Source organism: Herpailurus yagouaroundi, unplaced genomic scaffold (genome assembly GCF_014898765.1).
Source record: "Herpailurus yagouaroundi ecotype Mexico unplaced genomic scaffold, PumYag 100, whole genome shotgun sequence".
Taxonomy (NCBI): domain Eukaryota; kingdom Metazoa; phylum Chordata; class Mammalia; order Carnivora; family Felidae; genus Herpailurus; species Herpailurus yagouaroundi.
Genome location: NW_024412391.1, coordinates 31,662,178 through 31,688,178, shown reverse-complemented (window position 1 = coordinate 31,688,178; position 26,001 = coordinate 31,662,178).

Genomic DNA, 26,001 nt, shown 5'->3' with positions numbered 1-26,001 from the left:
TGATTTAAAACCGTGTGAGAACCCCTGCCACTGGCCCATGCTGGGTCACATGGACGGGGAGGAATGAGGTCTCAGGGGGCAGAGTGAGGAGACTGGTATAGTATTTTATGTAAATGTTGCCAAGATTGAAACCAGCAGTGAAGAGTGGGTGTTATAAGGCAGGAAAAGTATCTTATCTTTAGAGGAAATTGAACAGTGAAATTAATTACAGCCCATAACATATGAACATATCTAGACTTTTCATTTGTCTTAAGGGAAAAATCGCATAACCGAACCATTCTTAAGAAAAAGTTTTAAGATGTTGATCACAACAGCAGCGTACATTCAGAAATATTAACTGGAAACTTTGAACTCATTCTTAAGATTTTCATTAAATCAGACCCACTTAGTGTTAAGCTGTTTTAAATTGGCTAAAGGCTGGGTAGGAGGTGTGTGGAGAAATTGCAGAATTGCATATATGGGAGCAAATTGGTCATGTCCTGGAAGTGCTATTATTAGGGGCATTGAACTATTATGTTATTGTGTGAATGGATACAAAATAACGGACACAGATGGGCAGTATCCAAATGACAACACTTGTAAGCTGTTTGGCTTTGGAATAGTCACTTAACTACTCTGTGCCTCAGAGATGGTTCCTCATCCATAGCAAGGAGAGATGATGATCCCGTAGTCTGCCCTTATCGGCAGTTTTGTTTTTTTGCTGTTTCAGTGACTTGCGGTCAGTTGTGGTCCAGAAGCCGGTGGTCCTTTCTGATGAATCGTCAGAAGGTCAGGAGTAGCCTCAGAAAGTCACAGTGCCTACGTTGTTCACTTCACTTCATCTTATCAGGTAGGCATTTTATCATCTCATATTATCACAAGAAGAAGGGTGAGTACAATGAGCTATTGGGTGGGGAGAGACCACATTCATAGAACTTATTAAGTATATTGTTATAATTGTTCTACTTTATTTTTAGTTATTGTCATTAATCTGTAATTGTGCCTAAATTGTATATTCAACTTTATCACAGGTGTATGTATATGACAAAACATTGTATATCCAGGGTTCAGTACTATCTGTGGTTTTAGGCATCCACTGGCAGTCTTAGAATGTACTTCCTGTGGATAAGAGGGAGTTTCTCATGGTTCATATCTTATTAGACTACTGTGCTGATTAAATGAGACGATGCATGTGAATAAAATACTAGAACAGGGCTTGGCACATATTAAGCATTCAATAAATATTATTTATACTTATCGTTTCTTTGTACATGTGTATTTGCTCCCCTCTACGGATTGATTACACATCTAAGCTTAGCTGCTACCTCGCAAAATGTGTTCGTTAGGAGAGTATTGAGTGGACTAGTTTAAGCTCATCACCACTACTAATAAAAATAAAAGTGTTCAAAGATCCTGTGATAATGACGGTACACATCATCCTTGAACCAAAAGACTAGCATTACATTAGGGTGGATAGTCGATTTTATTTTATTTATTTATTTTTTTTTTAATTTTTTTTTTCCACGTTTATTTTTATTTTTGGGACAGAGAGAGACAGAGCATGAACGGGGGAGGGGTAGAGAGAGGGAGACACAGAATCGGAAACAGGCTCCAGGCTCTGAGCCATCAGCCCAGAGCCTGACGTGGGGCTCGAACTCACGACCGCGAGATCGTGACCTGGCTGAAGTCGGAAGCTTAACCGACTGCGCCACCCAGGCGCCCCAAGGTGGATAGTCGATTTTAAATCCCCATCATAAATTTAACATTCAGGTTTCAAAATGATTCTTTGAAAGGACATAAAAACTGTTGTTTATTTTCATGCATGCTCTTGAAATATACTATAGATGCTTTGAAAAAGGAGGAGACCAAGTAGGGGACAAGAGTTCTTAGATGACTGTGAGATTTAAGATGTTACTCGCCAAAGAGTTTTGATCCTTTTCTTTCCATATTTCCACATTGTGTCCCACAGGTTTCAGTGATGACATCCCAAGTTGGTTGAGTGGCTGATGAGAAAAGCAAGCAGTTCTGCCTGGCACTTCAGAGCCTTTTCTCTGCTAGTGTCCACTATTCACCCCCAATGCCCAAAGAGCTATGGGACCAGAACCCTCCCCCACACCCCTTGGCAATTCCAAACTGGAATATGGGAATTTGAGGGCCTTGAAAATAACTTGAAGTTATTAAATGGAATTCTATATGACCTGTTTAGATTTGCTAGGATTTTTTTCTTACTTTCTGACCAGCCTCCCTATGTATTAGAAGCCAGAATCTCTCCTATTGCCCCCCAGGAGCCAACTCTGAACATTCTTCTTCCCTGAGAAGCAGACCTAGGAAAACGAGTCCTATGGTATCCAGTTCCATTCCTCGCCTGCTTCTCAGCCTTGAGTTCCAATTCCGTGTGTGAAGAAAAATTCTCTCCTTGACACTGGGCATTTCAAGGGAGAGGGAGCTCGCCAGCAGGGAATGGCCTTGCTTATTAGGTCTTAAAATGACCCCTCTCTCCTAAAAGACAGCTGGGAGGGGTTTTGACACAAAGGTTCTGAAGACAAAACCATCCACCCCCTAACTGCGTGCAAAGTGGCAGGTGTGCCATCTAGAGGCACACACGATGACTGCCACCACGATGCAGGCCACAGACCTCGAAGTGGACTCCTTAAGTCTCCAGATTCAGCACCCCAGGTTCCTTCCACGTGCTTGTTCATCAGCCTTTGGATCTCCTTCTTTTGTTTAAAATTCTCATGTTACTTTTGGGCCACTTGCCTCTGAAAGTGAGGCCCCTGAAATGAAATATTTGACCCCAGGTGTGGTGTGACAGGGCCAGGTAGTTAAGGGATAACCAGGGAAGGAGGTTCTTTCTGCTAGCTTCTGGAGAAAACCTGGGCTATACTCAGCAAATACTTGTGTCTAGTCTTAGGATGGCTAAGGTGTCCAAGCTGTCATTTTAATGTTTCCTGCTTTGAAGTTCCAGGGACAGGGGCGCCTGGGTGGCGCAGTCGGTTAAGCGTCCGACTTCAGCCAGGTCATGATCTTCCGGTCCGGGAGTTCGAGCCCCGCGTCGGGCTCTGGGCTGATGGCTCAGAGCCTGGAGCCTGCTTCCGATTCTGTGTCTCCCTCTCTCTCTGCCCCTCCCCCATTCATGCTCTGTCTCTCTCTTCCCAAAAATAAATAAACATTGAAAAAAAAAATTGAAGTTCCAGGGACAATCTCATGTCACCTTGCTCTTACCCTCTGGTAATAGTTAAAAGGCTTCTCTATCTCGCCCCAAACATCCAAAGCCTCTGGGCCAGTAGACTTTTTTTTTTCATCTGTTGGCGATGGTTGGTCAAACTTATGTAGCCAGTTTGTGTAATGAGCTGCCCTCAAACACCACGAAGGATTTTCTTTTCTGGCTCTGCAGACATCTTGGGCAAATGACATGCGCTTCTGGTCTCTTTCAGTTGTGAAAAGAGTGCTGTTTTCAGGTATTAAAAACTCCTATCTTGACTAAGTCGAAGTTTTACATCATCTCCCCACCTCCACCTTCCGTGCTCAGCCCGGGGCTGACCTGAGGCCCCACAGACTAGCGCGGGGGAGGGTCTGTCCATCCACTTCTCTGCTCCACACCTCAGCCTCCCACACGGTTTAATTGTGCAAGAGGATGGTGGGAGGAGAACGGCCTGCCTTTGAACTTAGCTGGAGCTGCACACAGTCCTCTCCTAGAGAGCAGATACCCTTTGTTATGGAGAGGTCCGAATGCTGGGCTTTCTCTCCTGAGGACTTTCTCTGGACTCCTCTCCCCTTTCCATCCAGTTACACGATTTCCTCCCTCAAGTACAGTTCTCTCTGATTGCTTACGAATCCCCCTCCGGTCCTTGCCTGGCTCTCCTCGTCCCAACGGGCATCCTTTGGGGACCCCATGAAGATGATAACAGTGTGATGAGCCTGTGTGATGTCAGTTTGGAAAACGAGCGCCCCTGTCCACAGCTGTACAAGTGCCGCTTGCTGCCACCACCCTTCTCTTCCCGGCGCTGGCTCACGCCTTTCAGAAGAGAGTCAGTTCCGGTTTTTATGTTCTTCAAACCCTGGGGGACGCGGGTCAAGCTTTCTCACTCTGCTTTCACAGCAGTCTTTTCACTGGCCACTCCCTCCCCCTAGAACCTTTAATTGTAGGCTGGCTGCTCCTTCAGTAAATCCCCCTGTGATCCATCCCCTTGATAGTGATTCTCCACTGAGCTGCACTCCTAGTATTTTTGTAATTTGCTGCTTGCATGATGACCTTCAGAAAAGTTTATTTAAACACCTAGCAATTACTCTTGCGTTGACAGTGACACCTCATCTTAGCTCCAAGGTGCTTAGCTGTAAGCTCTGATGAGCTCAGGAGCACACGCTCCCACCCAGGGAGCTTCTCCCCCTGCCCCACGCCTGACGAAGGGTTCCTTGAAAGCAGTGGTGAGCCCCCTAGTGTGACCTGCGGGTTCGCTTGCAATCACCAATGACCAAAATAAGGAGGCCACAGGCCCTGAAGGGTCTAACAGAGGAATTAGGGGTTTTCACCGCTTCAGGCTGCATGTGAAAGAGCTCCTGGCAGCTAAGAGACTTGTAATTTGATCATGAAAATAGTGGGGTGTCTGTTCCTGTTGTGTAACTTCATACTTGTTGAACAGGTTTTTATAAACCGAGATATATATGAGCCGTTTTGTTGAAATGGAGAAGAGCCAGTTGGACTGCAGAGGAAGCCAGGTGCCTAAAGGGCACTCCAACCCCTCAAATGGAAATGTATAGATACATTTTTGCCTGTTGCTTAAATGCTAGACTTAGGATACTGACAAATGCCTGGGACCTTTTGCATCTTGCCTCATTAATCACTCCCTCAAAGAATGTGTCTTACCCCCATAGAAACGAAAACTTCCCTTTTGGGAGATGATTCTGTATTTCTAGGTAATTCTAGCGATTGTTCTGTAAACCCCAGAGCCCACCCTGGCTATTCTGGGTGCAATTCTGGGACCTTGCTTTGGTTGAAAAGCTCTCCCTTAACCTAGAGCAACTCTTTTTCTTTCATTGGATGACCTTGAAAATCAAGCCACTTCTTTGTCTTTGGGTGTTTCTTTTTAAAGCGAGAAAGACTGTTAGAGAAGGTGACCTTCTGATTCAGCTCTTCATGCTTTAACATGAGGCATAACAGCTGTGTTCTGCGGAATAAGCAACTTTCTCAAACAGTGACCCTTATTCATCATTAAGGTTTTCACAGGGAGGTAAAAATTACCACTTAAAGTTAAAAATAGGTTAGCCAAACTTGGAGACCATTCATTTTAGTGCATTGTATTACTGTGCATTCCAGAAAGTAGAAAGACACGGTCTAAATGGCTTATAAGAATTTGCTTGCAGGTTGAAGATTTTCTGATGAGTTACAAAATGGATTCCACTCACAGGGGGAAATCTATTTGGTAATCCAGGAGGCATTGTTGTTGTTGTTGTTGTTGTTTTAATGCACGTGTATCTTAGGCACAATAGTTTTGACATTTTATCAGCGTGCAATTAAAATCCCTTTGTCTAAGGTTCTGGCTCTAAATTCTTGAACAGACAGAAGCCCAGAATGAACTGTGTTATACATTTCAGAAAGAAGAAATTAATTTGACATCTGGTAAAGCTCCGTCCCCAGGAGGGTGTGAGCAGTGCTGTGCTGCACTCTGTCGGGCTGCTGCAGAAACATACAGTGTGCATTTTGTTTGTCTGCCAAGAGAGTCTTCCCAAGGAAATGTCTCCAATCGCTTCCCTGGGAATAATCTGGCTGTTTATTCAACACAGAGACCCTTCTTTTCACAGAAGAACAAGAGAAACACAATAAGCTAAGCAATAGAGTAGAAAATGAAATGTTAAAACTCTTTCGGTGGGTGGTGAATGTCTGTTACCCGACCCCCCCCCCACCACATTTCATATGTTGAAGCCCTAATCCCCAGTGTGATGGTATTTGGAGTGGGATCTTTAGGAGGTAATGAGGTCATGAGGGTGTAGCCCGTGTGAATGGGATTAGTGCCTTATAAAAGAAATGCTTTTTTCTGCATCTATTGAGATGATCGTATGATTTTTATTCTCAGTTCTGTTAATGTGGTGTATCACATTTATTGATTTGTGTATGTTCGGCCATCATTGCTTCCCAGGGATAAATCCCACTTAATCACGGTATGTGATCCACTTACTATGCTGTTGTTGAAATTGGTTTGCTAGTGTTTTGTGGAGGATTTTTACATTTGGCTGGCACTTTGATCTTGGCACTTTCTGGCATCCATTACTGTTAAGAACTAAATGTAATCTAGTTCTGACCATTGAATGATGTAAGTAGGTGAGGGGAAAGATTTTCCTCCCTAATAAGAGCAAAAGCTGCAGGAGAAGAAAGTTACCTGTGTCTGCTCACCCCTCCCTGCTTACAGAGTTGTTTGGTGAGGTGGTGCTGCCTAGAACCTGGCAGACATCTTGGCAACCATCAGGTGTTAATTCTGTGAATGAAGCCACTGATCTGCTGGCCATCCCTGGAGGAGCCTAGCTCTGAGGTTCTTGTTCCTTGTGGTTTAAGCTTCTGTGGTTGAATATTCTGTTACTTAGAGCTGAATGATTTTTAGCTGTGACAGATGGTTTCCAGTTTGGACAGGAGGTAATGCTTCTCACACCACTGCATGGAGGAGTGTTAGAACTGGCCATCCTGCCTTCCATCGGTTCCCTTGGTTAGTGCTTTAATTGCTCAGTGACCTGGGAGCCCTAATGATTATGTGTCAGTAAGCCTTGTGATGTGTAAAAGCAGACTATATGTCTAGCCTAAAGCTGGCCTCTAAAAGTGTGGTTTGGAGGCACCTGCCCAGCTCAATCAGTAGAGCATGCAACTCTTGATCTTGGGGTTGTGAGTTTGATCCCAATATTAGGCATAGAGATTACTTAAGAATAAAACCTTTAAGGGGCACCTAAATGGCTCAGTTGCATTTGGCTGGCAAATCAACTTCAGATCAGAACCATGATCTTGTGGTTCATGAGTTTGAACCCCACATTGGGCTCTGTGCTGACAGCTCAGAGCCTGGAGCCTGCTTCAGATTCTGTCTCCTTCTCTCTGCCCATCCCCCTGCTCACGCTCTCTCTCTCTCAAATAAATAAACGTTAAAAAAAAATCTTTAAAAATAAAAAATAAAAGTATGCTTTGAATGACCCCAAAATTGTCTACTCAGCAGATAAATTTCCTTATAGCCTCCTTCCAGATCTGAAATTCTATTGGTAGGGATTATTTTCCTCAGAGTCTTTAAGAGCTCTTTATTAAATTACATATTTTCTTGAGCAGAGGCTAGCATCCTATAGTCTTACCAACTCACATATCAACTGAGATGGAGAAGTATAAGATGGGGACAAAATAAACAGAATCTTAGGATTTGTGAGTTGGTAGGGATCTTTGAGATCACCTAGCCTCATACCTTTATTTTGTAGATGAAAGATACTGTAGATCAGAGAGATTCAGTGTTTTACGCAGATAATGTCCACCTTAGAGCCAGAACCTTGGTTCTCAGACTTCCCAGCCCAGTGACTTTGATACTCAGTTGCCATGCCCAGAATAAGTATTTTAATCTTCTGCCTGGTGAAGCCTTGTTGCAATTTCTCTATCTGGGTCTGGAAACCATGGGCTTGAAGTTGCATTTGAATAGTAAATATACTTTTTGCAATGACAGAAGTGAACAGCACCAAGGGAGGAGCTGATGGCTATTGGAAGGAACAGACACATGACCACTGGCCTCAGGATCTGGCTGAGGTCTAAGCCTGCTTTTGCCTTCTATCTGTTGGAAAGGACAATTTCTTCTCTCCGCCTTCCCACCTCTATTCTTACTTACCCTATACAGGCTATGTAGGCTAAATACATAATTGTCTTTAATAAACAACCCCTTTAACATTTTGATGCTTGTTAGTTTATTTAACAAATGTCACTGCATGGCACATTTACCATAGCATCACATTCTTTAAAGAAATACATTTCTTTTTTTTTAAATGTTTTTTTTCAACGTTTTTTATTTATTTTTGGGACAGAGAGAGACAGAGCATGAACGGGGGAGGGGCAGAGAGAGAGGGAGACACAGAATCGGAAACAGGCTCCAGGCTCTGAGCCATCAGCCCAGAGCCCGACGCGGGGCTCGAACCCACGGACCGCGAGATTGTGACCTGGCTGAAGTCGGACGCTTAACCGACTGCGCCACCCAGGCGCCCCAAGAAATACATTTCTAATAAGATAAAAACAGAGAGGGAGGCAAACCATAAGAGACTCTTAAATACAGAGATCAAACTGAGGGTTATTGGAGGGATGTTGGGTAGGGGGATGGGCTAAATGGGTGATGGGCATAAAGGAGGGCACTTGTTGGCATGAGCCCTGGGTATTGTATGTAAATTATGAGTCACAAAATTCTACTCCCGAGACCATGTTATTACACTATATGTCAACTAACTTGGATTTAAATTTTTAAAAAAGAAAAAGAAAAACCCATTTCTGAGGTAACGTTTCAGAGACTTTATTTCTGTGGGATCTTCAGATAAAAGTATTTCTTAAAATTTAGGTTAAATTATTTAGACATAGTCCTATGTTTTTATCAGGCATTTAAGGATCCATAAAGAAATGCATCATTTAAAGAAATTCTAACTTTTTATTAAAAAAGCAAGAATTTGTTCGAATGTCAGCAGGAATCAGTCACTGCCTTAGACATGCTGTTTTTAAATATGTTCTTTCAAAAGAACCACACTTGTGGTGGCTTTTGTTGTTTATTTTTGCAGAGAGACCTATACAGTTCTATTCCAAACATTCCTCAGAAAGTCAATCTTGGAATTGTTTCTGTGCTCTTTTGCCCTCTGCTGGCTAAATTGAGACCTTCCTAAAAAACATGTCAGTTAGGTATCTGCTGGTCACGGATGTACATCCTCTGTCCTGCTCATTCCTAGGTTTATGTGGCAAAAACCCCTAACAATCCTTATGCCAGAGATAAAAATCCAGCTTTAGACTGCTGCTTTTTATCAAGATATCCATGACCAGATGGCTGCAGCTACGAGATCTGTCCATTCTCAAGCATCTTTTTGTATTTATCCACAGAAATCTCTGATCAGCACCTTATTAAATACTGTTCTCTTTCTGAACTGCTGCTACTGCATAATTTAGTCGATGGATCAGTTTGTAAATACAAATAAGCTGTATCATTCTGTCTTGCTTATTAATTGCTTGGTGTTTGTCTTGTTTTCTCAGGGTGACTTTCAGTCTCTAGGCCTTCAACCCCATCAGATGGATTCCAAAGAGGCCTCAGTCATGGCAACTAAGTCCTCACCTAGACTTTAATAGGAATGACGAGGGGGCCTTCGTTCTTGCTGTGAAACTGGCATTCCCAGGCATCCTCCAGTCCACCTGCCGTGGCCAGGATGGAGCACACACCTCTGAGTAAGGTCCACCCTTCCCTTGTGGGCCCAGTGGAGGAGAGCAAACCAGCTCATGGTCTTAGACCTGTATCCTGCCGCTCTTGTGCTCGCTGTGACCCCGGGCTGGTGTTATTTAGGTCCTGCTACCATGGAGACCCCACTGCCCTGCCTCCTCTTCCATGTAATTCTCACCAGTCTGGGCTTCTGGGGTAGGCCACTGAGTGACTGCTGCCCTTGGATTTCTACTATCCCATTTACATCTAAATGGAAGTCTGCTTCCCTCCCCCCCCCCCCTTTATTAATCTGTATCCCTACCCTCCACCCTCTTCCCACAGAGGAAGGATGTATGAAAGATTTGAATTTGGTGGCTGGCATTTTTATCCTAAGGGAAAACTGAAAAAGTTCTCTTCTGATTTTTTGTTTTGTTCCGATTTGTTTTCTCCATGAGGTACAAGAAGGACAATCAGCTGAATGAGGGTGGGGGTGGAGAAGGGAGAGGGTGTGAATAGCTGTCTGGGGGAGCTGGAGGCCGAAGGACAGGGCAGCGTGACTGGCTAGGAATGAGAAGGCACCACTTGAGGTCTGTGGTAATAAATTTAAAGCAAGACCAGTCAGCATGATCATGGGTTTTTCTGCAGTCACGTTCAGCTGCATCCTGTTGTGGTTTTACCAAAGGAATGCAAAGAAATGTGCAAAACAGATAGGAAGAAAACTTTAAAGCACTCTGTGAAACACAAATAGAGACAAACAAATAAGAAGACATCCCACCTTCTTGTCTTAGACACTGTAGCATCAGGGAGATGCCAATTCTCCCCAAGTTGATATATACATTTATTTTGATCACATTAAAAGTGGCCTTTTTTCTCCCCAGAGTCAAAAAAGTTTCCAAAGTACTTTCCTGAAAAGGAGGCACAATGGACAAAAAAATATGAACAGGTGGTTAAAATTAAAAAACAATTTGAAAAGGAAATGGCCTGTAACTATCTGAAAAGCTACTCCGTCTTGCTTATATTAAGAGGAAAATGAATTTTAAAAGTATTTAAAACTGTTACTACTCACTGATGGTAGCCACAACACTCCTGGCTGGCATAGCATACTGTGTAAACTTGTCTAATCGCTACCTTGTAACACCTGAAACTAATGTAACATTGTCAATTATACCAAAAAAAAGTTCTGTTCACCTCTCTGATCAACAAAACTCAAAATGTTTGCTGATACCCTCTGTTGCTGAGGATGTTGACAGTCGCTGTCATAATTGTTGGGAGTGCAAAATGGTGCAGTCTCTAGAGAGAATAATCTGGAATTAACTAATAAAAGCTACATTTGATTCACCTGTTGACTTAGCAATTCTACTTTCAAGAATCTCTAGAAATTAGAAACACTATGTGCAGGGAGTTTTTCATTGTGACATTACTTAAAATCGCAAAAGATTAAAAACAATCCAAACATCCATCAATAGGGAACTTATTACATAAAGCAAAATAGAAAACAGAGCAGCTGTTTAAAAAAGCTTTAAAAAGAAACAGCTCTCTAAAAACAAGATTCAGAACAAAAGACTAGATAAAAGATAAAGATCGGATACTGTCTTTTGTGTAATAAAGGAGGAAAAATAAGAATGTTTGCTTATTTCTGCCAAAAACAGCTCTTGGAAGGATAAGTAAAAAAATTAGTAAAAATGGTTTTCCAGATGAAGCAGGAAAAAGGCCTGTGTAGATGGAGATGGAGGGGACACTTCTTTAAATACAGTGAACAGTGGAGACATTTTATAAATTTAAAAAATCATAATAAAACGAGGGGCGCCTGGGTGGCTCAGTCCGTTAAGTGTCTGACTCTTGATTTCAGCTCAGGTCAAGATCTCAAGGTTTGTGAGTCTAAGCCCTGCGTCAGGCTCTGTGTTAACAGCTCGGATTGTGTCTCCCTGTCTCTCTGCCCTTCCCCTGCTCTCTCTCTATCTCTCTCAAAATAAATAAATAAACATTAAAAAATTATTTAAAAATCATAATACAATGAAATTTAAAGGAAAATAAAAGCAAACCCTAATACTGGAAACACATGAATTTAAAATGAAGAGCAGACTGAGGGACCCCATGCCTCTTCTTCTTAGCCCTCTGTACATGAGCTTCCTCAGTAAAGACTGAACTTCATAACCAAATGATGGGACTCTGGAATTTGCACAACTTGTCTCAGTTACGATTATTGTCTCAACATAATTTTCCCACTGAACAGCCAGCTCTACAGGACAGGGATCTTTATCCATTCTATATAGTGTCTGGCACATAGTAAGTGCTCAATAAATATTGGTTGACTGAATGAAACTCTTTGTGGGCAGGGAAGCCATTTATGTGCTTATTAATTTCTGTGCTTATTAATTTATGTGCTTATTAATGCCCCAGATCTTGTACAGGGACGGCTAACGCAGGGATTGCTTAATACATATTTTTATCCAAGTCCAAATGTTTTTAGCAGAACTACAACTACCTTTCTGTCCCCACTGTCATTTATTTATGTCTGGCCAATAGCCCTGAAGAGTGCTGCCATGACTTTATCTGCAGCTGGAAGTCCCTAGAAGCCAAGACACTGCCCAGGCTCACGCTGTGTTGAAAGTGGCCCAAACCGGCACAGATTTACTCTCCTTTCCCTTTCGGTATGCTCCCAGCTGAGCTGCTTTGTAGATGTTTCAGAGCTCTCTCTCTGTTTCTTTCTAGTCCGAGGACAGTGACAAACAGCGATATTTTGGATTCATGGAGAAATCAACCTGCCTTTGAAAATGGCTATATCCAGATGAGATTTCTTTCAGTAGGTCTGATTTAATAATAAACTGGATAGATAGGACTATTACTGAGAAAAGCATCAAGCCTTCCTACATCCCTCTCTGTGCATTTCCTTCTCTCCATAAGATCAACTAAAAGGCTTCAGTTGGGAATCCACTTCTTAAAAGGTTTTGCCCTGAGAGTGAGACATGTAGATTTGAATCCTCACGCAGGCAAAGTATTAACTCACCTAGTCCTAGAAAGGACTCAGTTCCCACAAGTTCAGCAACACCTATATTTCAGAGTTGTTGGAAAACACTCGCAAATATGTGTGTCACACTCTTGGCAAACCCTAGTTCTTCACGGAAGGGTGCTATTAATAAAAATAGGCTTCCTCGTCCTACTGAAAACTGTAGGGAAAAGAATTTGGAAGGAAATCTATGAAAATGTGGACTGTTCTTGCCATGGGGTGGTGAGGGTTTTATGTTTTTTATCTTGGTGATTTAAACTTTCCTGGATTTTCCATGTCTTGTAAAATCATTATACAATAGTTTTATGATCAGAAAACATTAACAAAAACAAGTTGTATGATTGTTAATAGTTTAAAAAAAAAATGTCAGTTCTCCTTCCTTGATTCTGTGCTGTTTCTCAATAATACCTCACAACAAAAGTCAAAGTAAATAAAACGAGTTGTATCAGTTCATTTCATTAACAACCAGGAGAGTAAATACAAACACACCGACCCAGGGCCTGAAAAAAAATTTAGTCTGCAAACAAATTTGAGTAAGAATGAAAACTGAGGACTTGGTCTTTAGCACAAATGTTGAAGTCAGAACTTTTAGGACCTGGTGAGCAGGTGGCAACACTTTTAGAGTGTTGACCAATAAGAACAATCTGGAGGTCAGCGAATGGCTCAACAGAGTGCCCCGTGTGTGAAGCAGAGATTGCAGAGCAGGGGGTGTGGATTTCCTAACACGAGAGCCATCCTTTCTCTGCTGGGAAGGCATCCTCTCTGATAGCCTTTCTGGAGAGTCAGGCATAGAGGAGTGAGGCAGGAAGCACTCACCCATGCCACAGCCACCCTTGGTGATCAGTGTGGATTGGAGTAAGATGTCACAGCCAGGTTGTACCTGCCCCCCATGATGGGATGGCTACATTTGCATCACCTGACAGGGGCGGGGAGGGGGGGACAGGCGATAGTTCTCAGAGATTGAAACCCAAGAGGGAAGGAAATGGTAGAGTTGGTGGTTAGTACTCTTAGGACCTGGCAGCCACTCCCACCTCCTGTCACTTGCAGGGACTGTGGTCAGGGTTGCAAGAGAAGTGGGGACAGAGGAGGCATTTGTGACCGCTCAGTCCTTGTGTATCAGACTTCTAACCATTCCTTCTAACCACCTGGCATTTCACAACTGAGAAAATAGGAAGTGGGGATTTAGGAGGAAACATGGGGGCTGGGAGCAGTATACCGAAGACTTCGAAGGGCAGGGACTTTTGCCAATACAAATTATTCAGTAACAAAGATGCTGAAATACATTTCCCATGTGGATTTTTTTTTTTTAGAGTGTTGTTGACCAGTTCTGTAACTCAGGACACCTGCAGACTGTTGTGACGCTCTGAAGCCTGAAAATCAGAACAAACCATTCATCTCACACTCCTACAGCACAGGGCAAGGGTCAACCAGTTACCAAAATTGATACTTAGTATCAGGAGAACTTATAACAGAGAATGGATGGCAAGCCATCTTTACAACTCTGGCAGCACCCTTAGATTGTACAGATAAGATTAGGAAATTGACAAAGTAGTTGTGTTCCTCTGTCTTCTGGAAAACATCTCTAATTGTTTTCTTTTGCTTCATTTTCATCCATTTCTACTATGAGCAGGTTTTTTATTTGCTTCCTCCTCCCTCTCACTTAACTCTTATAAAAGAAAAACTTGAATGGTGTTTTCAGGAAGAGAGCACCTCTCTCTGCTCAGGGAATCCCCAGATTCACAGGTGGAAATTCCCAGGTGTCAGTAAGAGCACCTGCCCATTTGGCTGTGGCTCAAGAACTGAAGCCAGGAGGCTTGTGCCCAGAGAAGGAAAATAACCAGTTTGATCAGTGGGCAAGAGATGAGAGCCTAAATTGGGCGAGACAAAGAAAAGGTCAGGTGCAAGTGGGTCAGGAGATCAGAGTGGACAGTAGGCCCTGGAATGCTCCGCTGGGAGGCCAGCCCGGAGAGCTGTCAGTCCCCTGCAACCCCTGCCCCGCCCCTGGGTGGGATGATTCAGCATTCCCTATTATTACTAATAAGGCCAACCCCAGAGGCGCAGCAAGGCTGACTCCTGTTAAAACCGGACTGTTCTCCTTCTGGCTTCTGGTTCATTCCATGTCTACATAGCGATAGGGCATTCCAGGAGGGATGTGTAATTCATCCCAGTATTTAATGCTCTTTTATTAGTTTTTTTTTTTTTTTTAACTTGGGGCAGCAGCCTGAACTGGTCAGGCTTTGGGCTGATGCCAGCTACTTCATCTGGGTACATCCTCACGTAATAACAAGTAACCCTTTTTGGTGATGGCTAGGTGCTGACATTGTGCGAACTTTACATAGACATCCTTTTTAATTCTCAGAAGCAAGCCACAGGTAGGTATTATGTTCATTTGCAGATGAGAAAACAGAGGCTCAGGTATGTTTGTTAAATTGCTGAGGACCGAGAGTGTAACTCAAGCCTTTTCACTTAGGAGTCCATGTATCCTCTTAACCTGTACCCTCTACTGCCTGGCAGAGATTAGAAATGGCCCACTGAGTTTCAAGGAAAGTCAGAAGGTGATCATATGTGGGAGAACTTGAAGAAAATTGAAAGCAAACAGTGGGCCAGGAATGTGATGAGAAGGGAAGGACAGAAGGAGGGAAGCCTATGCGGCTGGTGGAAAGTCAAGGTGGTAAAGCCACTGGCTCTTTGTGGCCACTTAAGGTCCTACCTAAAAGCTTGTTTACCTATTAACATCTGTTCAAGATGGACTTGCTTTGTTATCTCCGTTTTCTATGTAGATGCGAATACAGATTTATTATCTACATTTGTGTTGTTTTAGCTGCCAGAGGATAGGTGTATATTCAATGTGACTCTGTGTCACGTGCACACGTGTCATACTGTTGCCCCATCTTCTACCCTGTCTGAAAATTTCCTATGGCAGTAACTGGGTCAGGCAGCAAACCATGGGCATTGTCTTCAGAAGGTTATTTTTGAAATGTGCATGTCGTGCTCAAAGTCACATTCCATGAAGGCAAGGATTTTGTCTTGTCCACCTCTATATCCTTAGCTGTGGGAATGTAGAGGGTAATCGGTCTGATTTGAATTAAGAATATTAACTCAGTGAAATAAAGAGGTGAGCAGGAGGCACAGTGTCCCTTGAAATCTTTGTTGAAACTCTTGTCTAGGTGATTCATTGACTTTGCAAAGTAGAAAATGGGACTGGGTCATGTTTTAGGGGATGTGGTTAGGTAGGATTAGAGACAGGAAAGTCTGGGGCTTGGGACTCTGTAGTGGGAGAGCTGGTGAACTGGTGGCTAGTCTCCACTTCCCACCTGCCTTCCTTCCACTTCAGTGTCCATGTCTCTGTCCCGGCCTCTCATCCTTCCCTCAGCTTCTGACTTAGCATGGCGGCCATCGCTAGGTGTATGGCTTCTCCAGCATCTTTGATCTTTACTTCTACCACCACCTTCAAACAAGCACAGGTATTCCTCCTCCAAGAAAAACAAAAACAAAATCTCGTTTGACTCTCACGTCCTCTCTCATCACCCTATTTCTCTACTTCCATTTTACTGTTACCCTTGAATAAATGGTCTGCACTTTTTCTCTTCATTTGCCCAGTAACTCTTAGTTCCTTGAAATCTGGCTTCTGCTTGTACTGCTTTACTAAAACATTCTCTTTTTCTCTGTTTTGTAGAAAGCAAACAGAACAGGACACTTTCCATCTGGCCACCCGTTGTCCCTGATATTCCTTTCTCCTTTTTTCCTTTTATGAATAAAACTCCCCAGAGTTTTAGCTGGGCATGTATTTTTTCCATTTTTTAAAAATTTAAATCCAAGTTAGTTAACCTATAGTGTAATAATGATTTCAGGAATAGAATTTAGTGATTCATCACTTACATGTAACACCCAGTGCTCATCCCAACAAGTGGCCTCCTTACTGCCATCAACCATTTGGCCCATCCTCCCACCCAACACTCCTCCAGCAACCCTCAGTCTGTTCTCTGTATTTAAGAGTCTCTTATGGTTTGTCTCCCTCTCTGTCTTTATCTTATTTTTGCTTCCCTTCCTTTTTGTTCACCTGTTTTGTTTCTTAAATTCGACATATGAGTGAAATCATATATTTGTCTTTCTCGGACTGACTTATTTTGCTTAGCCTAATACACCCTAGTTCCATCCATGTGGTTGTAAATGGCAAGATTTCATTCTTTTTGATCTTCGCTGGGGATATCAATGCCCAGCTGGAGACTGCATTTCCCCATCTCCCTTGCAGCCGGATATGGATATTTGGCCAGGAGCTGGGGGCGACTTACTGCTTTAAAAAAAAAAAATGTTTTTTTAATGTTTATTTATTTTTGACAGAGAGGGAGAGAGACAGAGCATGAGCGGGGCAGGGGCAGAGAGAGAGGGAGACACAGAATCCGAAGAAGGCTCCGGGCTCTGAGCTGTCAGCACAAAACCCGACAAGGGGCTTGAACTCACAGACTGCAAGATCATGACCTGAGCAGAAGTCAGACACTCAACTGACTGAGCCACCCAGGCACCCTGCAGCTTATTGCTTTTGTCCTGTCCTTCCTCTTTCGTTCTCACTGTTGACTAGAAGCAGCCTTGGAAACTGGCAGTCAAGAGGCAGGGCTGGCATGTTGAGGACTGCAGTGCTGTTCCACCAGCCCTGCATTGATCACCTGTGCATCTCTACGTGAGAGAGAAATAAACTTGTACTGTATTTTAATCATTTTATTTTGGGGTCTCTTTGTTTTAAGCAACTTGGCATGTACCCTAATAAGCTTCTTTATTATTTCAATAGTACACATTCCCCGTAAAAACTATAACTTAATGATAAATAGAAGATGACACAACTCCTGTTAATCCTTATACTTTTCTGATATAGCTGATGCTTAACTGCCTTCTTTTCTTTCTCTTACCTACAGTAATTGGCATAGCCCAGAACTAAATTCTCTATTCTCTTGTCTCTCTCTACTTTGTCTACAGAGAATGACTCATCTAGTGATTGATTCAGTCATTAATTTGTTCACTTGAAAATAATCTAGTGGGGCATCTGGGTGATTCAGTCGGTTAAGCATCTGACTCTTGATCTCAGCTCGTTCTTGATCTTAGGGTCATGAGTTCAAGTCCCACTTTGGGCTCCACCCTGGGCATGAAGCCTACTTAAAAAAAAAAAAAAAAATCGAGTGAGAACCAAATTCTGCTGAGTGCTAGAGATACGAAAATGAGTTAGACATGGCCCCTACCCCCAAGTTGATGACAGTCTGGAGCAGAGAGGAAAAGGGAGAAAGAAACAAGTCCTCTTAACAGAGTGTGCTGAATACCTTGAGGTGGGTGGAAAAGAGGCAGATGAGGAAGGGAGGTATTCCCAAGCTAAGAGCTCAGCCAGGAACCAAAGCCTCGATGCGAACACTTTCAAGGTGTTTACAAGGAAATAGAGGCAATATGTTGTTGATACTCTGAAGAACCAAGGGTGGAGAGGTACAAAGATGAGGTCATGGAGGACTTGCTTGTCATGCTAAGGAAGCTTAGAGCTTTCTCCTGACTGGGGCTTTAATGAAGTGTACTCACTAGATGTGTGTAATGTAGATTTACGTTTTAAATAGACAAGAGTTTTCTGGGTGTTAAGGTCAAGAATTTCTGAGAGGTAAGTAGGAACAGGGAACCTGTTAGGAAGCTATTTGCAGTAGAGTAAGTAAGGAGATGGCTAGATACATGGTATTGGCATTAAGAATGAAGAAAGAAAAGAATTTGAGAAGTTTTCAGGAAGTAAAATGGGCATGACTTGGTGACTGAAGAGGAAATAAGAGGAACAAAGATGACTCCTGCGTTTCTTGCTTGGCTGGCCGGAATAGATTGGGCAATAGTGTTAGTGGCTTTAAGCTATCACTTACCCGTAAGGTAGCTTATTCTGAAGGTAAGAAAGCTTAATCTTGAGCCCTCCTTCCCTGTGTGGGCCCATTCAAAGGCTCTGGGAACGGACCCAGTGGTTTTGCATTCTCAAATCAAATATTCTTTTTTTTTTTTTTTTAATTTTTTTTAACATTTATTTTATTTTATTTTATTTTTTTTTTGAGAGACAGAGTGTGAGTGGGGGAGGGACAGAGAGAGAGAGAGAGTCACAGAATCTGAAGCAGGCTTCAGGCTCTGAGCTGTCAGCACAGAGCCCATCACGGGGCTCAAACCCATGAACTGTGAGATCATGACCTGAACTGAAGTTGGACACTTAACTGACTGAGCCACCCAGGCTCCCCTCTATTGAACTTTCTTACTTACTACCAATCCTCTTTCTTTCCTTCTCTTTCTTTCTTTCTTTCTTTCTTTCTTTCTTTCTTTCTTTCTTTCTGCTTTGCTTTTATTCCAGTTGTGGCTTTTCTTCCTTAAACACTTGTTTAATCTCAGACTTGGCTATCCAGTAAAAGCTGGTGTTTGGATTATCTCATACCTATAGAAAGCCTCCTTGTATAAGCAAGCATCACTTTTTATTTTGGTCCTGGTTTACATCTACCATGGGATTATGCTTTTCAATTCTGTTTTTGATAATGTTGAGTCAGAGGCAGTTTGCACTCTAGAATGGTCATTCTGGGCTCTAAACCTTTGAATATTAATCACTCAAGCGTTCCAGTATCTGGAATATAATGTGCTGTTATCTGCAGTCACAGCATCCCGAACCATCCTCTCATCAGAGAGAAGAGCTGTGTTCATTGTTGTTTACTGCACTGACACCTGAGAAGTGATTTCTGAGGGTTTCTCTGCTCTCTGAGCAGCTGCTACTTCATGTATGAAATGTCTAATTTCACTTCCTAAGCATTTTTCCCATAATGCCCCTTCTGCTTTAACAAATTCTCACCCAGACACACCAAAATGGGACTCATAATAATCATTTTGTTATTTTAGCAGTCCCCATAAACAAGGGAGTCTCACCATGTTCCTTTTTTCTTTGGAGATAAGGCAAGCCTAGCCTTTTTCTATAAAAGGACATACTGTATGGCTTCATGTTACAAAAATTTCAGCTTTGTTAAATTTTAATAGACAGTCCTTCAGTTTTTCTTTTAAGAAGATCACTTATTATGGATAAAAGTTGTTATATATATTTAACAAATAAAGATAGAATGTTGATATTAGGAGATGATTCTGAGCCATGGAGCCCAGCGTTGATCTTTCATACCAGATATTTTTCAACGCCTTTCTTCTCAGCTCCTTCTTACTTTCTCAGTCTTTCCCTCTCTCTGTCCCATGTTGGGAGATACAAATCAGAGGTGTCGTGGGGTTGACAGCACCTGCGGAGGCCTAAGGACTTCTTTTGGATGAACGGATTTAGGTCTGCGTGCCATAATTCCACAGAAGGGGTTGTGAACCAAGGAAAGCAAAAAATGGTAATACTAAGAAATGTGGGACAGATGTAACGTGGTGCAGGAGGAGGACTTGGGAGCCCAGTTCTTTCTTGGGCAAATACTGTTTTCTATATTGTAATTCTCTTCTGTTGGTGTAAGCCATTTGACCTTCACAGTGCCATGAGGGATTCAGGCAGGGGAATGAGTTGTGGTTGCAGTAAAGCAGAAGGGGAAGCTGGGCAGCAGCCCGGGGAAGGTGGTTAGGACACAGGGAGTGGTGCCCTGCTGAAGGCTGAGCTGAAGCCTGGCTGGGGACAGATAGTGGCCAGAACGGATATGTAGAGCAAGTGAGCACTCCTCAAGGATTCTTACAAGTATCTGGAAGGAGAACCTGTTAAGAGAAAAATTCCCTTTTTGTCACACATGACAGGAGTTTTGATCCTTGTTGCCCTTGAAAGACGAGAGAAGTCTGGCGTACCCAGAACAAACACCCAGATGGTGAGCATCTGTCCAGGAAGGGGCTGACTCCCTAGCTCCCTCTCACATACACACTCCCTCCCAGCTGCTGTTTATGCCACTTCTGTGTCTTCCATTTGGAGTTGCCCAAGTGGAAGGGGTAGACTAAAAGTTTTTTTGTTTTGTTTTTTTTTTTTTGAGAAAGAGAGAGGGAGAGTGCAAGTCGTGGAGGAGCAGAGAGAGGGAGACCAAGGATCTGAAGCAGGCTCTGCACAGAGCCTGACATGGGGCTAGAACTCACAAACCTTGAGATCAAGACCTGAGCTAAAGTCAGACACTTAACCAATTGAACCATCCAGGTGCCCCTAGAAGGTATTTTATATAAAGAGACCAAGGAGGATGTCAAAGACTCTCACCACCTGTTTGCAGCTTGGTACCCCCCAAAAGTGACCCTGGGCACTCATGTAGTCTGGTGTCTGAAATAAAGGGTTCTCCCAGGATCCCATTTCATATAGGTTCAGCATCATATTCCTCAGCTAATTAATACAGATGCCCCCCAAAGGTCAGTAGGGATATAAGGGCCGTACATTAGAGCTCCTTCAGTTCAGTGTTTTACATAATTAATCCTTGATATGGCTGGACCTTGTTAGGTTAATTTATTATCTCTTGCCTTTCTCTTTCTTCTCCCTTCTCTCCTACCTTCTGTCTGCCCTCCCTTCTTTCCTTGTTGCATTTTTGGTCGTAGTAAAATTTCTTTTCATTATTTTTCAGGCAGTGTTGCTGCCACTCGCTGTGTCCTGTGTTCCCTGTTGTAGCCAGAAATCTGCTGACATTAAAGGTTTAGAGGGCACACAGGAGGCTGGGGAAGCTTAAGGCTAGGCCTCAAGTTTACTGCCTAGAACTTTTTGCCTAGAGAGGATTGTATGAAGACCTATAACATTGTTTTAATACTGTGTCCCATTATATTTTGAATTAAGGATCTCAATATATAGATAGGTGACAACAAAATTCAAATTGATAATTAAGCATGACCGCCCTGGACTTTTTCCTTCTCTTGGACCAATAGTACTCCGGTATGGCTGATGGAGTCTACTTTACGATCATTCTCGGAGAAGAGGAATGACACACATCAATATGGAATATTTTAGGTGAGATCACCAAGAAGCCAGGTTACAGGTGAGGTATAATCATTTATCTTTAGACTCACAGCTGCAATTTACCCTCCCTCCACCCAGACTTTATTTCTACACAGCCCTCTTTCCCATGGAGTTATAATGATGGGAGGGGAATATCTGGGACATTTGGAACCTCCCTCGTCCTGACCTCCAGACTCACAGTTTCTATGCTATCTGTATTTGTGACAAAGGTCACAGGCACTACCTCCCTCTGTCTAAATGGGTGGGAGCAGAAAGGTCACAGTTATGAAGGTAATATCTGAAATAAAGAGGAAAGGGGCTAGCAAGTGTCCTGTATGTTCACTGGGATCTTTTTGAATCTACTTTACATGGGATCTCTTGTCACCTGAGACCTCAGGTTCTTGGAAAGCAAGTACAGAGATGTACTTGTTCATAAATATTTTATCTCTTTTGGGTCCTCCACATCCTAAGTGCTCAATAAATGTTTACTAAACAAATGAGTGACTCTTGCTTCCCAGAATAGTGTTGTGTTGGAGGTATGAGCACAATTTTACAGAATGTATTAGTCATCAGGCGAGCCATTTAGCCATGTCCTCTATTGCCTATTCCTGTAATTACACGATAAATACATAGGCATGAATGTCCACAGCATTTTTTACAGCCTATTTTTTTTGTGTGTGTGTCTATTTGTTTTGAAAATCAAAACTCAGTTTTTGGTGCCTGCCATCTACCAGGCACTGTAACTGCGATGGGCACTTTATATACATTACATTCTCTGTAATTCTCACAATAGTGCCGTGAGGAATGATTTTTCATTTTCTATTCATTCACTGGTCCATTCAACAACAGCGGCCTCTGTGTTAGATGCTAAGGACAAAGAGTGAATGAGACAGACAGCATCTGACCTTCATGGCGCTTAGAAGCCAGGGCATAAAGAAGTAATGGGTAGTTAGGGGACACAATAAGTGACCAAGCCTGGATGTAAATCTGCCTGTTTCCAGAACTCATTCCACCTCTGAAAAAAATACTGGACAGTCAGTTGCAAAGAACCTGCAAAAAGCCAGTCCTTTACAACATAACTCGTTTTCAAGCCTTCATTCCAATCCCCTGGGTTAAGTGTTCTCTCCATTTCCTAAGTGAGGAAATGGGGCTCCGGGAGGTTAAATTACTTGCTCATGATTATAGAGCTAGTGGACAGCAGGACCAAGACCTGGATGCAGGTCAGCCTGTCTCCAAGAGCCCAGCCTGCTTCCACTTGACTGTGTCGTTGCCCTGTGTAGCAGAGAAGACAAAGGTTCACAGGCCCTGCCCTGTGGGAGCTTACAGGCAAGAGAAGCAAAATACAATCACAGTACAAAGCAGAAGAGCATGAGGCCACACAAGGAGTATAAACAAAGTGCTTTGAGGTTGAGGAGGAATTATTTTAGTTGAATGACTCCTTGAAAAGTGGACAAAGAAAAGTGCTTGATTTGATAGATCTACAAGGTGTCCTCTTTCTAGTGGAAAATGACCTGTGATTCTGAGTGAGATATAAAAATAGAATTTAGAATTATTTCACTTCCCCCCCTTTTTCTTCCCTTAGCAAATGTATCCATTATATAAAATTTATTAAGTTGCTAACTGGGGATAGCACTGTAAGAAATATCAATTCCAGAGTTGTTAAATTGTTAAAAAATGTGGATCCTAGAATCAAATACAGTTTTTTAAAAAAAGTCTTTTAATGTTTATTTATTTTTGAGAGAGAGAGACGGAGCGTGAGCTGGGGAGGGGCAGAAAGAGAGAAGAAGGAAAGAGAGATTCCCAAGCAGGCTCCAGGCTCTGAGTTGTCAGCACAGAACCTGACGCGGGGCTCAAACTCATGAACAGTGAGATCATGACCTGAGCCAAAATCAAGTGTCCAACACTTAACCGACTGAGCCACCCAGGCACTCTGACTTTTAAAATTTTGGATAAGTTAGAAAAAATTCTCTGTGGGCTAACAGTGACCCTGGATCCTACAGCAGGAATAACGATAGTGGTGCTGCAGGAGCCAGGGTTGAAGTCTACTTTTTATTTTTGAAGTTGAAATATAATTGATATACAATATTATATTAGTTTCAGGTGTACAACATAGTGATTTGATATTTTTATACATTATAAAATTATGTCCTCAATAGGTATAATTACCCTCTATGACCATACAAAGTTATTGCAATATTATTGACTGTATTCCCAATGCTGTACATCATCATCCCTCTGACTTATTTATTTTATAACTGGGAGTTTGTACCTCTTAATCCACTTTCACCTATTTCACCCATCCCCCAACTCTCTTCCTCTCTGGTAACCACCAGTTTGTTCTCTATATCCATGCGTTTTTTTTTTTAGATACCACATATAAGTGAAATCATATGGTATTTGTCTTTCTCTATCTGAGTTACTTTATTATCACAATATCTTCTAGGTCCATCCATGTACATGCAAATGACAAGATTTCATTATTTTTGTGGTGGAGTAATATTGGAATATACACACACACACATCATACATACATACATACATACATACCACATCTTCTTTATTCAATGATCTATCAATGGACACTTGGGGTACTTCCATATCTTGGCTCTTGTAAATAATGCTGAAATGAATATAGGAATTTATGTTTTTTTTTGAATTAGTGTTTTCATTTTCTCCAGATAAATACTCAGAAGTGGGATTGCTGGATCAATGGTAGTTCTATTTTTAATTTTTTGAAGAACCTCCATATTGTTTTCCATAGTAGCTTCACCAATTTACATTCCCACCAACAGTGCAATAGAGTTCCCTTTTTTACACATCCTTGCCAAGACTTGGTATTTCTTGTCTTTTTAGTTAATAACCATTCTGACAGATGTGAAGTGTATCTCATTGTGGTTCCGATCTGTATTTCCCTGATGATGAGTGATGTTGAACATCTTTTCATGTGCCTCTTGCCCATCAGTATGCCTTCTGTGAAAAATACCTATGCAGATTCTCTGCCCATTTTTTAACTAGGTTGTTTTTGTTGTTGTTGGTATTATTGAGTTGAATTCTTTATATATTTGGGGTATCAATCCCTGATCAGATGTATCTTTTGTAAGTAGCTTCTCCCATTCAGCAGGTTGACTTTTCCTTTTATTAATGGTTTTCTTTGCTGGGCAAAAGCTTTATAATTTGTTGTAGTCCTAATTGTTTATTTTTGTTTTTGTTGCTCTTGGCTGAGGAAACATATCCAAAGTAGTATTGGTATGACCATTGTCAAAGAGCTTACTGTGTATGTTTTCTTGTATGAATATTATGGTTTCAGGTATTATATTTAAGTCTTTAATCCATTTTGAATTGGTTTTTGTATATGGTGTAAGAGAGTGGTCCAATTTCATTCTTTTTTTTTTTAATTTTTTTTTTAACGTTTTTATTTATTTTTGAGACAGGGAGAGACAGAGCATGAACAGGGGAGGGTCAGAGAGAGGGAGACACAGAATCTGAAACAGGCTCCAGGCTCTGAGCTGTCAGCACAGAGCCCGACGCGGGGCTCGAACTCACGGACCGCGAGATCGTGACCTGAGCCGAAGTCGGCGGCTTAACCGACTGAGCCACCTAGGGGCCCCGAATTTCATTCTTTTGAATGATGCTGTCCAGTTTTCCCAATACCATTTGTTGAAGAGACTGTCTTTTCTGCCTTATATATTATTGCCTCCTTTGTCATAGATTAATTGGCCATATAAATGTGGGTTTATTTCTGGGCTGTCTATTCTATTCCATTATCTGTGAGTCTGTTTTTGTGCCAGTACCATACTGTTTTGGTTAGTATAACTTTGTAGTATAGTTTGAAATCAAAAAGCATAATATCTCAGATTTATTCTTTCTCAAAATTGCTTTGCCTGTTGGGAGTCTTTTGAGATTCCATATACATTTTAGGATTATTTGTTCCAGTTCTGTGAAAAAACACAATTGGTATTATGATAGGGATTGTATTGAATGAAGTGTACTTAATATGACAACATTTTTTAAAGTTTATTTATTTATTTTGAAAGAGAGAGCACAAGCAAGGGAGGGGAGAGAGAGAGAGAGAGAGAGAGAGAGAGAGAGAGAGAGGGAAAATCTGTCTTGGTACCTAATAAAGCATATAAAATAAAATGAACCTTCATGTAAAAAGAAAAAGACTAAATTTAAGGGCACCTGGGTGGCTCAGTCAGTTATGGTACTCTTGATTTTGGCTCAGGTCATGATCTCACGCTTGGTGAGTTTGAGCCCCACATAAGGCTCTATGCTGACAGCGCAGAGCCTGCTTTGGATTCTCTCTCTTCCACTCTCTGCCCCTCCCATCCTTGCACTCTCTCTCTCTCTCTCTTTCTCTCAAAATAAAGAAGTAAACATTCAAAAAAGACTAAATTAAGTAATTACTAATATTAATGTAAAATCTGTTAATGAGAAATTTTATTGATTCTCTGTTATTACATAGAGACAAGTTGTAATATGGAATAAAATATAATTTTAGGGATTTCACAGCCCATCTAATCCCATTTTTGGACCTCAGATTAATATAACCATAATTTTATATGGAATGATTCAAAAAGAACACTTAACAAATACAACATGTGGTCAAAACCTAATATTTTCCTTATGGGTAGACACTTAAAAGGTCACCCACAGTTTAACATGTACATGATTGTATATTACCTGGTTACTGAGTAATCCACTTTAGAAGTGTGTGA